At 48.2% G+C, this 13,236-nt stretch overlaps 1 protein-coding gene across 1 annotated transcript in view; it reads left to right on the forward strand.

Moving 5' to 3' along the window:
* The first annotated feature begins 2,201 nt into the window (after positions 1-2,201).
* Positions 2,202-13,236, forward strand: part of TMEM200A (transmembrane protein 200A) — a 72,786-nt gene continuing 61,751 nt past the window's right edge. Inside the window, exons 1-2 of the mRNA XM_030556297.1 lie at positions 2,202-2,400; positions 2,967-3,372. The gene's annotated coding sequence lies outside the window, so the exon portion shown is untranslated. The remainder of the gene's footprint in view (positions 2,401-2,966; positions 3,373-13,236) is intronic.

The following is a 13,236-nucleotide window of genomic DNA, read 5'->3' on the forward strand; positions in this document are numbered from 1 at the left end:
TAAGTATAAAGGCACAGAGCTCAGGAGCCAGTTGTGCTGTGGCATCATCAGGGATAGTGTTCCTCACAGCTTGTATTCCATCTGTGTGTGGGATGTTTGTGTAGAGAGCCTCTACATCCATGGTGGCTAGGATGGTGTTTTCTGGGAGGTGACCAATGCTTTGTAGTTTCCTCAGGAAATCAGTGGTGTCACGGAGATAGCTGGGAGTGCTGGTGGCATAGGGTCTGAGTAGAGAGTCCATATATCCAGACAGTCCTTCAGTGAGAGTGCCAATGCCCGAGATGATGGGGCGTCCAGGATTTCCGGGTTTGTGGATCTTGGGTAGTAGATAGAATAACCCTGGTCGGGGCTCTAGGGGTATGTTGATTTCTTCTGGTGTTAGTGTAGGGAGTGTCCTGAGTAGATGCTGTAGTTTCTTAGTGTATTCCTCAGTGGGATCTGAGGGAAGTGGCCTGTAGAATTTGGTATTGGAGAGTTGTCTGGCTTCCACCCCACCATCAACCTCAGCCTGGACCAATCTACACGGGAGGTCCACTTTCTTGACACCACGGTGCAAATAAGTGATGGTCACATTAACACCACCCTATATCGAAAACCTACCGACCGCTATGCCTACCTTCATGCCTCCAGCTTCCATCCCGGACACATCACACAATCCATTGTCTACAGCCACGCACTGAGGTATAACCGCATCTGCTCTAACCCCTCAGACAGAGACCAACATCTACAAAATCTCCACCAAGCATTCTCAAAACTACAATACCCGCACGAGGAAATAAGGAAACAGATCAACAGAGCCAGACGTGTACCCAGAAGCCTCCTACTGCAAGACAAACCCAAGAAAGAAACCAGCAGGACTCCACTGGCCATCACATACAGCCCCCAGCTAAAACCCCTCCAACGCATCATCAAGGATCTACAACCCATCCTGGACAATGATCCCACACTTTCACAGGCCTTGGGTGGCAGGCCAGTCCTTGCCCACAGACAACCTGCCAACCTGAAACATATTCTCACCAGTAACTACACACCGCACCATAATAACTCTAGCTCAGGAACCAATCCATGCAATAAACCTCGATGCCAACTCTGCCCACATATCTACACCAGCGACACCATCACAGGACCTAACCAGATCAGCCACACCATCACTGGTTCATTCACCTGCACATCCACCAATGTAATATACGCCATCATATGCCAGCAATGCCCCTCTGCTATGTACATCGGCCAAACTGGACAGTCTCTACGGAAAAGGATAAATGGACACAAATCAGACATTAGGAATGGCAATATACAAAAACCTGTAGGAGAGCACTTCAACCTCCCTGGCCACACGATAGCAGATCTTAAGGTGGCCATCCTGCAGCAAAAAAACTTCAGGATCAGACTTCAAAGAGAAACTGCTGAGCTTCAGTTCATCTGCAAATTTGACACCATCAGCTCAGGATTGAATAAAGACTGTGAATGGCTTGCCAACTACAGAACCAGTTTCTCCTCTCTTGGTTTTCACACCTCAACTGCTAAAACAGGGCCTCATCCTCCCTGACTGAACTGACCTCGTTATCTCTAGCTTGCTTGCTAGCATATATATACCTGCCCCTGGATATTTCCACCACATGCATCTGACGAAGTGGGTATTCACCCACGAAAACTCATGCTCCAAAACGTCTGTTAGTCTATAAGGTGCCACAGGATTCTTTGCTGCTTTTATAAAAAATAAAGTGAATCATTTCCTGCTCCTTCCTCTTTTTCGTTATTGCTTTGTCGCTTCCTGGGAGGTTATTTGCCACCCTTTTTAAGAGCCAGCGTCTTGCATGGGCAGATATGCAAATTGGGGGTCAGGGTGCAAGAGCCCACCCCCCACCAGCCTCCTGGCTCCCCAGCAGCTGGCTGGGTGGGGACACCTTGCTCTTCCTCGGAAATTCCTCAGATGGTTTGCCCTGCGCCGCTCCTGCCCGTTCCCAAAGACACGGGCATTCCCACTTCAGCACGTAGCTGCAATGTGTGAATGCAAGTGACGTAGACACAGAGCTCCCCTCTAATACAAGCCCCGTACCCTTGTGCCCTCCTCCTCCTCTTTCCTGCCGGATCAGTGCCTCTCCCTGCGACTCCTCCTCCTCTTCCTCCCCCGCTCGGCTAGCTGGGACTCATAGCCGCCGGGAGCTCGGCAGTCTGGCACAGCGGCCCCAAGGCGCAGAGCAGCGCAGCCCCCGCCGGGGGGAGGAGAGGTGGCACCGGGGGGCCGAGCGCCGCGCAAACCGCTCGCCTCTCCCGAGATCTCGCAGAGCAGCCGGGAGAGGAGAAGGGCAGGCACCGTGCGGGGGAGCCGCGGGGAATCCCGGGCTTTTCGGGGAGCGGAGAAACTTACCGCCTCGCCTTTCCTCTTGTAGCAGGGAGGTAAGAAAGGGGCTGGGGCCGGGATCCCGCCTGCCTGCCCCTGTGCCGCCGAGGGCTCTCTGTCCCTGTGCCCAGCTCTGGGCGGCCGGGCCCCCCCACCCGCCTAAGGGATCCTGCCCCTGCCCAGGGCTCTTGGGCGGTCCCCGCCCGCTCCAAGCGTTGGCCTCGCCCTTACCCCGTGCTAGGGGCTGTGGGGTCCCTGCTCCGGCTAGGAGCTTTGATCCTGCCCCGACGGGCGCTGGGGTCCCTGTGGCGCCCCTGGCTCGGAGCCCGCCCCCACGGCTCTCCGTGGCCCACGTGTACCACTTGGGGTTGGTTTCTGTGGAGACGGCTTTCAGGCTGGGAGGCGAGAGGTGAAACTTGGCGGGCGGGCTGTGCCGCGCCCCCGGGGGCTGGTAGCAGCGGGCGGGCGTGAGTGGCTGGGCGCGGGCCGGGCCGCCAGGCGCTGCTGTGTGGGTGGCCAGCCGGCCGGCGGGCTGCGTTTGCGGGAGCTCCCGCGGGGGTGGGGGGCGGCGCCGCACGCACGGCAGCTGAAAACTTTCCCGCCTGTCTCCCCCCCTCTGCAGCTGACAGATGAGTCCCGGCAGCCAGAGCAGCTGAGGCGCCCCCGGACCCCGCCGGCTCGCGCTGCGGTCCAAGAGCCTGGGGCCATGGCGTCTCCTCAGTGCCCAGGGATGAGCAGGGGGCAGCAACCTCTGGCTGGCGGTGCAGCTGCCCAGGTGCCCGCGCCAGCAGCTCCCGAATAAGTGTCCTGCCGCTGCCCCCGCTTCTCTTCCTCTCGCGCCCCTCAGCATGGCTCTCTCGGCCCGAGGCGCGCTCAGGATGGTGCTGGGAAAGGGCCAGGCAATCGGCTGCCCAGCCCCCCGCTGAATCGCCCCCGTCTCTCTGAAGAGGGTCTCTGCCCCCCAGTCGGCGCTGAGCAGCCCCGGAGTTCTCCGCTTGAGCGGCTGAGACCTTGCACGGTCACTGCAGGTACGGGAGGGGTGGGGTCGGCTGGGGTCTTACTAAACCAATCTTCTCCCCCCCCGCCCCCAACCCCGTCCAGAGCGCCATTTACACGCCGCACCCTCCCGAGTCAATCGGAAGTGACTTCGGAAGAGAGGCACAAATCTGAGCTTTCGAGGCAGGGAAGACACGGGGTAGGGAGAGCAAGGCAGCGCCTGTTCTGCCCATCTGTAAAACTCCTTACCAAGCTGGGAGGGAGGAGAGAGACACCCTTTCCTTTAACTCACTGCACTAACCTGGGGCGGGGGGGGGCAGGGCATTGATGGGCAGACTGAAATACAACACCTCCACACCCTCCCCCCCCAACTCTCTGCCTCCTAAAAGAGCCTTTGACATGCTGGAGGCTGCCGGTCTCGTTGCAGCTGCTACACCCTCTTTTGTTGTGGGCTCACAATTCCGGAATACTTCACAGGCTGCGATCGACTCCTTGGCAGGGGTCGCTAGTGAGGAGTGGAAGCAAAACGGTTGTGCTTTTCCCCAAGGCTAGTTTGCCTGTTCGTATTTATTTGTATAGAACTTCGATTTTTGTTCAGCTTTAGGTTTGCTTTGACAGAAATGGTGGTGTACTGATTATTGGTGAGAGACAGATGGAAACTACCAAGGAGATTGTATTGTTTCCTTATATCCATACATAACTGACTACTAAATCATTCATCAAATGGACAGAAGCTTATTAGTATGCTCCTAAAGTAGACTACAGCTACAGTTTAGAGAATTGTTAGATATTTTAAATTTCTTCCTAGGCACAATAATTAACAATAGTTACATAGAATTCAATCCATATGTTGTTCTGCAGAATTGAAAACACTTATCTAGTCAATATTTTAGGATTGAGGAGGTTTAATTTTTTCATTAATCAATGATCATGCAATATGTTGATGCAAAATTGTGTATTCATTTAAATTCTTAGCATAGTATATTTTAGTCAATAGTTAAATATACAAAATAAGTGTCTTTACTGTTTGAAAAGGGGATAATTCCCTTAATTTGTCCTTTTGGTATAACACCAGTTGCAAAACAACCAGTTGCAACATGAGATTGAGCTGCATTTTATTATTACGCTTTTAAAGGATGAGGATTATATGGTTCAATAAAATTCTGTCATCATAGGTTTCCTATTTTGTGATTTATCTTGATTCTAAATTGATACAGAAGTGGTTGTTCTCTTATTTTGCTGTAAATAAAAGGCACTCCTATAAAGTGATGGGGCTTTTTTGCTTTGTAGGTATTTATATGGCTCCTATCAAATTTCCCTCTCATTTGTTTCTAAAACACTCTATGCAAAATATAGAAACTTTAAAAGCAGCAAAATATGTTTTCATTGTATAGAAACTGTAGCTGAATAATTTGGAAATACTGCTACATTGTTTTAAGTTTGGAACATTTTAGTGTATATATTGCCAGTAGCATTTAGTTGTAGCAAAAAATACTTTGAATATAATTATGGGACAATAAATCTTTTGTCATTAGCAGAAAACAGCACTCCATACAGGGAGATAAGCTGCTTTAGATATAAATTACACATGATTTTATTCTTCAAATTACTATGATGTTGGCATAGAAACATATTTCACTTGTTGCTCATTTGTTAGCGCCAGCGTGAAAGTGCAGTATTGCTAAAGGGATACTGACTCACAGATCCAGACTAACAGGGCTACCCCTCTGGTACTTAAGAGTTTAGTATAGTAAGATTGCTCTCCTTGAACAGAAGTGAGCTACAACTGATGATTTTTACCCATTATAATTTTGTCAGAATCCAAGGGTTATTTTATTTTCATGGAAAGCTCCATAATCAGATTAAAACAGTAAGGCATTAAGGGTTCAATCCTGAAAGGTACTGAGCAATCCAGCCTAGCATTTAACCTGTAATTACATAAGTAGTCCCAGGTTCAATCCCAACTGCTGACCTGTGATGGAGTTTATTATTTACATATGCTTGTAGTCCCACTGATTTTTTAATGCAACTATTCGCTTAAGTGTTTTGGATGATGGCCAGAGTTTCCCAGCCTCTTGCAGGATCAAGCCCTAATTCACTGAGGTCTGTTTCCATTTCCTTGGACTTACATGGTAATATGAGAGAAAATACCTATTGCATACCACAGGAACCAGAATTTGTGGCTAAAATGCTCTTGGGTCATTCATGTGTCTGTTTAAAAAAAAAAACCAACCAGAAAATCAATAGTTAGTTTAGTGAAAAGATGAATAAAGGATGCATTTATGGTACAACCAAAGGAGATGGCTACTAACTGGAGTTTATTCCTTTGGAACGAAAATCTGAATATTTTTTTTCCTCAGGCAAAATTTCCATTGAAGTTGTTTAATCCAGATGAAAATGAGATACACAAAAGGGAGAATCGAAGGTTGCTATCAGGAAAAATTTGCTATTTTAAGATCACTTTATTTTTTGTACAGGAATCAATAGGAGTTTTGCTTGAGTAAGGACTGGAGGACATGATTGAAATGAGAGCCTGATGTAGTAGTAATTTGGTGTCAAACATGGTGTTTTAAACCTGATATATTTTGTAAGCTGTGCAGTTATTTTATTCAGTAAGGACTTGATCCTGCCCCACTGAAAACACCAGGCATCTTGCCTTTAACTGTGGTAGGAGCAGAAACAGACCCTAGGTTGCATACATCTCTGGTCTCCCCTGTTAAGATTTATGGTTAAAAACAACAAACAAGGCAATCAAACTAAGAAAAGAGAATAAATAACTGAGCTAACCAGAAAAAATAGTAGGGGGACAAAAGCAATGATTAATCACCTAACCAATGTTTACATATTTTAAAATAACTGTTTAATATTTATATTATAGCAGGTCCTAATAAGGATTGGAGTGGTGATGTGCTAAGTGATGTACAAACACACACAAAAGCCTGGCCTTTGCCCCCAAAGAGTTTATAATCTAAGGCTCTGATCCTGAAATAAGATCTATGTGAGTGGACTTGTGTCTACACATGAAGCTGAATCTGGGTATTTTATTGGATAGAAAAGAATGGGTTGAAATTCAGTATCCCTATTATTATACAACTCTGATTCTTTGTCAGCCATGGTGTGTCATTAACTGGATAACTGACTCGAAATGATTAATAAAAGTAAAAATCTAAAAACAGAGTCAAATTTGCATATTGCTGAAACAATAGTTTCAGAGGGGCAGCTGTATTACTCTGTTTCATCAAAAACAAGGAGTCTTGTGGCATCTTAATAACTAACAAATTTCTTAGGAGCATGAGCTTCTGTGGGCTATGACCCACTTCTTTACATGTATGGAGTGAAAACTACAGTAGGCAGGCATAAATATACAGCACAGGAAAGGTGGGAGTTGCCTTACCAAGGTGGGGGGGTTCAATGATTCAATTAGGGTGGATGCGGTTTGTTTATCAGCAAGAGGAAAACAGAATATATGGCTATCAATGTTCCAAAAGTAACCATTAGCGTGAATGAAGAAATACTAGAAGAAGAAAATGTTACCTATCTAGAGAGTGAGAGGTTCAGCGATGATGACACTGCTGCTTTTGATATTTGTTGCTTACCCTCTAGCATAAACTACTTTCATAAACCTGAAAAGATTGGAAAAGTAGTATAATTGGCACAGACTCAAAAATATGAATTTTTAACAAGAGGATCATGTTTGTCCTCATTTATGGAACAGAAACATGGAAATTACCAAAGAAATTGTTAAGAATGTTTATTCATTCTAACATAAATGCTTCTAGATGATCTTCAGAGTCCATCAGAAAAAGAGCTTCTTGCTACACTGGGAATTCTAGAGCAAACCAATCTAAAATATCAAACCTGATATAAAAATATGGCAATGGACATATTTAGGATAAACTTTAAGGATTCCACCAATATGACTACTGTGGCAAGTGATAAGATGGCCACCACCTGGAAAGAGAGAGAGGGTGACCTAGAGAAACATTATGCAGAATAATAGAGACAGAAACCAGATCTATCAACATGACACTCAGAAGCCTAAACAGACCAGGACAAGACTAAAATAAATGGTGGAAACTGGTGGACACACTATGCACTGCAGGAGGATAAAGAGGGGAGAGAATGCTAGTGGAGTGCAGAGTAGGTTGGAAGGTTAAATCCTCTTTTACATGGGATCAATGAGTGAGGCTGCTGCAGAGACTTATTGTGTGCTATAGCAGCAACAGCTGATTTCACCAGTTGTGCAGGCTGTTGTGTCTCTTTCCTCTTTCTTTATATGGGGCTTAAGTGCTGTGGAGGACCTTCTGCTAGTCTCCCACACCTTGGGTGAAATGCATGCTAATGGTACTGAAAGTAACTGTCATTCTATTGTAGTAATATTCATTTCTACACATGACAAAATTCAATACATAGGATGTACATACATAACTCTTATTCTCAGTCAAACTTGGTGGGGGCCACCCATGTGAACATGATAAAAGAAGTTGTCCCCAAAGTATGAGAGAGAAATTCATTTCCATAAATGAAATCAAGTTATTGTAACTGAATATTGTCACAGGGTCTCCTGCCTTGAATCTAAACCTCTTGGTTTTGCCTAAATGCTTACTTTTCATAAAGGCCTTGGTTTAACTTTGGTATACATCTGGCAACAGGGGATGACTATCTTGTAAAAAAGTATTAAAGAACTCCAGGCAGCCTTCAATTCTGCGTTGAAAGTAGGTTCAACTGCCACTGAGAAGGAATGAGCACAGAGCAGTGATTTTGATTTATGGTGTTGTCTTTACACAGCAGTAGAGTTGGGAGGAATATGACGGCTTGTTGAAAATAATGTAGTTCTGTATAGAAAATTCTGTAACATTTCTGTATAGAGGGAGGAAAAAATACTTTCTTTCCCCGAGACCTCTTCTGCTCCTCACTACTCAGCCTTTGGGAAGGCGATTGATATTTTTTCTCTGTATCCATGTTCCCACTGGCAGAAGAGTGTGCTAAAAAGGAGCAGAATTAGATGTTTGCTGCAGCAGAGGACTAGTCAACGTAAATCCCATTTTCCCAGAGCTGGAGCTCTTGGGAGAAAGTATAGCTGCAGTAGGGTTCCCTGATGTAGCAGAGGGCCTAACATAAGCCCAACAGAATGTGGTTGTAGAAATTAAAGCAACAAAATAATTTGTGTGTGTTTGTAGAATATCTTTATAAACCACATGAGGCCTTTGCCATGAGTGGCATTTCAGGCTCCTTATGTACATTTCCATCTATATTATTAGTATTATCCCTTGTTGGAATCTTACACTTTCAGAAAACTGAATGATTGTGTCCATTTTCCCCCAGCTAAAAGAACTAAAAACAATTTAGAAAAATACTTTCATTAATTTTTAGAGTTTTATGGTGAAATTCTGGCCTCACTAACATTAGTGCTAAAGCTCCTATTAACTTCAGAGGGATCAGGATTTCATCCCTAGAGTTTCACATATGCATATTGACCAAATAAATTATTTTTTTTATATAACTGTGATGGGGCCTTCAGTGGCCAGGCAGCTTAGCAGCTAGATCGTTGGTTAGGGGCTGGAGTAGGGGACCTGCCCTCCTTTTTCTTGGGTCCTGGCTCAGTGTCCTGGGCCACTCACACCCCTAGATGGGTGAGATGGATCTTGCTCCTACCCGTGACTGAGGGTTTAGGGCCTGTTGTCTCAGCTGCTCCCCATGTAAGTCCTCTGGTTTGGGGCATGGCCCTGCTAGTCCAGTTTCCCTACAGTTGGGGCTTGGCAGGGGAAGACTTACTTGCTTCCAGTGACTGCGTTGGCAGGCAGATCATGTCTGTGCCTTCAGGCAGATACACAGAGAGCTCCTGCCTCTTCACCAGTCAGCTCCTGACTGAACCAGGCTCCCTTCTTTTTCTCCCCCTTCCAGGCCTGGCATTGGCTGCAGTTATAACGGGGTGGGGCTAGCAGAAACCACAGGTTTTTTTTAATTCCTGCTGTGTCTGGCAGCCATCTTTTTGCTCCTTCACACATCCCCCCACCCCCATGAACCCCTTTGGGGTCTGTGCCCCCCGCAACTGTCGTACACCATCCTGTGAAAAGAAGTCCACAATCAGATGGGCTCTCCCAGCCCACTGCTGGATGTGGAAGGAGATAGGCTGGAGAGAGAGGTACCATCTCATGATTCAGGGATTTGTGTCCTTCATGGTATGGAGCCAGTGGAGGGGGTCATGGTCGGTAACTAAGGTGAAATGCATGCCCAGAAGATAATGGAGCGAGTCCATGGCCCATTTAACTGCCAGGACTTCTTTCTCAATTTACAGAATACTTGCAGGAACAGTTTCCTGCTAATATACAGGTTGGGGTGTTCGTTGCCTAGGCCCATGTCAGAGGCATTTGTTTGCAACAAAAACTCCTTGGTGAAATCAGGGCTGTAGAAGACCAGCTCCTGAGAGAGCTGGGCCTTCAGAGTTTGAAACGCCGCCTCCACAGGCTGTGGTCCACTGGATCCTTTTACGACTCTCGTTCTTGAGGAGATTGGAAAGGGGGGCTGCAATGGAGGAGAACCTCAGGATAAAGTGGCAGTAATATCCAGCTACTTCCAGGAATTGACATACCTGCTTCTTTGATGATGGTGTGGGGCATAGCTGGAGGGCTTGGACTTTGATAACCAAGGGTCGGATTATACCTCTTCTGAGGTAGGTGGTCTCATGCTTCCCATGGTGACATTTGGTGGGGTTTGCTGTCAGGCTGGCCTCTTTGAGGGACTCGAGGACTACGGTCATGTTTCAGATGGTGCTGCCAGTTGCAACTATAGATCACCACATCATCTAAGTACGTTGTTGTATATCTGTTATGAGGGCAGAGAATTCAGTCCTTTAGCTACTGAAATGTGGCTGTGGCCCCATGCAAGCCGATGGGCATAGTCTGGAACTGGAAAAGCCTGAAGGGGGTGGAGAAAGTGTTTCTTTCCCCCCCCCCACTTCCCCGGACTCAGGAGTGAGGGGGTTCTGTGAATAGCCCTTTAAGTCTAAAGTTGTGATGTATTTCGCCTTTCCGAGCCAGATGAGCAGTTGATCAACGTGAGGCATCAGATAGGCATCAAACTTTGATACTACATTGACCTTGCGGAAGTCTATTCAAAAGGGAGTGCTTCCCTCAGACTTAGGTACCAGAACCACAGGACTTTTCCAGTTGTTGAATGACCCCTGAATCATCCCTAATGCGATCATTGAGCGGAGCTCATCTCTCATGGTCTTTCTAAGCTTCTTGGGAAGGGGCGGGGGGTTCTCATATTAACGCCTGATTCCATCTGAGTATGAGTTGTCAGGTGAGTCCGCCCTGGTTGGGTTGAGAAAACGGAAGAGAAGGCAGCGATCAATTCTTGTGCCTGACCTCTCTGCTTGGGGTTAAGATTATCCCCAATCTTGACCACCCCAGGGTTCGTGGGCCTTGTTCAGACTCCGGTGGGTAGGGTGCTATTAGTAAGCCTTTCTGAGCTTTCCATGTTTTTAACAGATTCACATGATAGATCCGTTATATCCTTACATTTGTCTTTTTGCTTGATTTCTTAGTTCACCTGCCCCACACGCTGGATCACCTTGTATGGTCCTTGCCAGCAGGCCCAATAATAATAGCACCCAGTCACCGGGCTGAAACTCCTGGAGACGTGCTCACTTATTGTAGGCTGCTTGTTGGGCATGTAGGAGATTCTCCCTGGCAAATGAACTAGGGCCTCAAGTTTCTCCTGCAGGTTTAGCACATACTGTACCACGTTGTCGGCTCGGGATGGTTGCACCTCCCACATTTCTCGAACGAGGTCTAAAATCCCCCAGGTTTGCCTCCCATGTAAGAGTTCAAATGGTGAGAAACCAGTGGAAGACTGCGGTACTTCTCCAACCACAAATAAGAGATATAACTTTCTTCCGGTATAACTTTCTTCCGGTAAGGCTGGGACACCAAGAACTGATGTGGAACATCTTTGGTTGGTTGATCTTTCTCTGTGTGGTACAGACGATCACCTTGAATCTCGAAGCGTGGGAACCGTCCCTCTTCGTGGGGTTCAACAGTCTCCCCATTCACCACTGCCATTTGCGGCTCGGGGTGTCGTCAGCCTCTTTCTCCTCCATAAAGTTAGAGAGGTGAGTCAGGATCTCTGATTCGGGTAATGGGGTAAGTTCCCCTTCTGGCTGGGAGGGGACCTGGTGGGCCTGAGTTGGCACTGAGGTCTGTGATGCCTCTTTACCAGTGTCAGCAACTTTCCCCAAGCCTGCAAGGGTCACTGCTTCAGGCTGGCCGGTGTCTGGGATCCTCGATCGTTGGACAAGGGCACCAGCAGGTTTGCTAACGGTTGCCCAAAATAGTCCCAGTTCTGGCCTAAGATAAGCGGGTAGGCCAGTGTCGGGGCCAGACTGACTATCGGCGGCTCTTCGCGTTTGCCTGTTAAAGTCACTTCCGTGTGGGGGTAGGCCCTCACATCCCCATGCACACACTGCAACATGATGGTGTCCTGAGGTGGGCCAGGATTAGACACCACTGTACTTCGTACCAGGGTTTGGGCACATCATGAATCTATGAATTCAATCACTTCTTTCCCATTTACCCACAGCAAGATGCTCAGCTTTCGCTGGGTCCCTGGGGCATGCTCGTCCTGCAGAGTCCAGATCTTCCCAAAGCTACATTCTATGTACAGGCAGTCTCTGGACCAGTCCCCAGAATGGCCACACGTGAAACACTGGTCCTGCTCTTGGGTGGCATGTGAGGTTTTCTGCCTTGGTACCTGGGTGCTCGGGTGATGATGCGCCTCCCCGAGTTCTGGTGGCTAGGTAGTTCTCCATGAACTGAATGGCTTCTGTCATGGTGTCAGGGTGATGCCACAACACCTACTCTCTTCCCCCAGGGGGGCAGGATCTGGACAAATTGCTCTAGTAGGACCCATTCAGCGACCTGCACTGGTCTTTACTTCTGGTTTGAGCCATCTCCAGCATGAGTCATGCAGCTTCTGGGTGACCAGGTGGGGTTGGACCCCCCACAGGTACCAGTCCCCATGGAAGCATTGCCAGAACGTTTTCTCTGAAATATTTAGGGTTTCAAGGATCACTGCCTTGACTTGGGCGTAGTCCTGGGCAGCAGCAGTGGTGTCTAAAGCGTGGGTATACGGTGTGTGCTACTCCAGTTAAGTATAGGGCCAGCAGTGCAGCCCATTGGTCTCAGGGCCAGGGTCGGCTCTAGGTTTTTGGCTGCCCCAAGCAAAAAAATTTTTGGCTGCCCCTCATCCCAGCCCTGGGCTCTCGTGACCCCCAACTAGTACTGACTCTGCCCACTCCCTCCTTGTCCCCAGCCAGTCCAGTGCTGGCAGGATCAGGGTAAGCAGTAGGGCTCCTGGGCTGCACCTTAGCCCAGGGTCCCTCCTGCCAGGGCTTCCGCCTCCAGAACTGGCTGGGACCCAGGAGGGCAGAGCCAGAGGACCGCCCTGGCAGGGGGCTGAGGAGCCGGGGCAGAGTAGCCGGGGCAGAGTAGCCCCAGTGAGCCCTGCAGAGCAGGACACGGGCCCCACATGGAAGCATCCTGTCCTCTATGTCCCTGCTGCTGCTTCTGGCCGCCCTGCCGCAGTCCCTGGGTGGCTCGGGCTGCTTTGCCCAGCCCTGGCTGTGGCACTGGGGGGCAGCTGCCCTGCGGCACCTGCACGCAGCCCAATGTGCCCCATGGGGTCGCCCTCAGCCCAAGTGTTCCCTGCTCAGAGCCTGCCTGGCCCCCACAAGGTGCAGCACAAACTGCAGTGGCCCCAGGACACCCTCCACGCACAATGCACTGCTGCTACCAGGGCAGCCTCTAGGCTTTTGCCACCTGAAGCGCAAAAAAAAAAAAAAAAAAAAAAAAAAAAAAAAAAAAAAAAAATGGCTGGAATGCCGTCCCTGAAAA

The sequence above is a fragment of the Gopherus evgoodei genome, chromosome 3 (assembly GCF_007399415.2).
Source record: "Gopherus evgoodei ecotype Sinaloan lineage chromosome 3, rGopEvg1_v1.p, whole genome shotgun sequence".
In the NCBI taxonomy this organism is placed as follows: domain Eukaryota; kingdom Metazoa; phylum Chordata; order Testudines; family Testudinidae; genus Gopherus; species Gopherus evgoodei.